Source organism: Triticum dicoccoides, chromosome 6A, assembly GCF_002162155.2.
Source record: "Triticum dicoccoides isolate Atlit2015 ecotype Zavitan chromosome 6A, WEW_v2.0, whole genome shotgun sequence".
Lineage (NCBI taxonomy): Eukaryota > Viridiplantae > Streptophyta > Magnoliopsida > Poales > Poaceae > Triticum > Triticum dicoccoides.
The window spans coordinates 530,693,185-530,694,965 of NC_041390.1; positions in this window are offsets into that span (position 1 = coordinate 530,693,185).

Below are 1,781 nucleotides of genomic sequence, written 5' to 3' on the forward strand. Positions count from 1 at the left end.
AGTAAGATGGAACAAGAAAGCAACTTGTTGGAAGTAATACATCTTGATGTGTGCAGTCCAATGAGTGCTGAGGCATGTAGTGGATATCGTTATATTCTTACTTCACAGATGATTTGAGTAGATGCTAAGTATATTTACTTGATGAATCACGAGTCTGAATTATTGAAAGGTTCAAGTAATTTCAGGGTGAAGTTGAAGATCGTCGTGACAAGAGGATAAAATATCTATGATATGATCATATAGATGAATATCTGAATTACGAGTTTGGCACAGAATTAAGACATTGTGGAAATTGTTTCACAACTAATACAGCCTGGAACACCATAGTATGATGGTGTGTCCGAACATCATAACTACACCCTATTGGATATGATGCATGCCATGATGTCTCTTATCAAATTACCATGATAGTTTATGGGTTAGGCATTAGAGACAACCACATTCACTTTAAATAGGGCACCACGTAATTCCGATGAGATGACACCATATGAACTATGGTTTAGAGAAACCTAAGCTGTCATTTCTTAAAAGTTTGGGGCTGCAATGCTTATGTGAAAAGTTTCAGTCTGATAAACTCGAACCCAAAGCGGATAAATGCATCTTCATAGAGTACCCAAAACAGTTGGGTATACCTCCTGTCTCAGATCCGAAAGCAATAGGGATTGTTTCTAGAATCGGGTCCTTTCTCGAGGAAAAGTTTCTCTCGAAAGAATTGAGTGGGAGGATGGTGGAGATTTGTTGAGGTTATTGAACCATCACTTCAACTAGTGTATAGAAGGGCACAGGGAGTTGTTCCTGTGGCACCTACACCAATTGAAGTGAAAGCTTATGATAGTGATCATGAAACTTCGGATCAAGTCACTACCAAACCTCGTAGGACGACAAGGATGCGTACTACTTCAGAGTGGTACGTAATCCTGTCTTGGAAGTCATGTTGCTAGACAACAATGAACCTACGAGCTATGGAGAAGCGATGGTGGGCCCGGATTCCGAAAAATGGCTCGAGGCCATAAAATCCGAGAGAGGATCCATGTATGAAAACAAAGTGTAGACTTTGGAAGAACTACTTGATGGTCGTAAGGCTGTTAGGTACATGTGGATTTTAAGAAGAAGACGGACGTGGACGGTAATGTTATCGTCTATGAAGCTCGACTTGTGGCGAAGAGTTTTTCACAAGTTCAAGAAGTTGACTACGATGAGATTTTCTCACCCGTAGCGATGCTTAAGTCCGTTGGAATCATGTTAGCATAAGCTGCATTTATGAAATTTGGCAGATGGATGTCAAAACAAGTTTCCTTACCAGTTTTCGTAAGGAAAGGTTGTATATGATACAATCAGAAAGTTTTTGTCTATCCTAAGGATTCTAAAAGGTATGATAGCTCCAGCGATCCTTCCATGGACTAGAGCAAGCATCTCGGAGTCGGAATATACACTTTGATGGAGTAATCAAAGTTTATGGGTTTATACAAAGTTTGTTAGAAACTTGTATTTACAATAAAGTGAGTGGGAGCACTACGACATTTCTGATAAGTATATGTGGATGACATATTGTTGATTCGAAATGATGTAGAATTTCTGGAAAGCATATAGGGTTATTTGAAAAGTGTTTTTCAATGGAAAACCTAGATTAAGCTACTTAAACATTGAGCATCAAGAGCTATAAGGATAGATCAAAAACCGCTTAATGGTACTTTCAAATGAGCACATACCTTGACATGATCTTGAAGGCGTTCAAGATGGATCAGCCAAAGAAGGAGTTCTTGCCTGAGTTGTAAGGTATG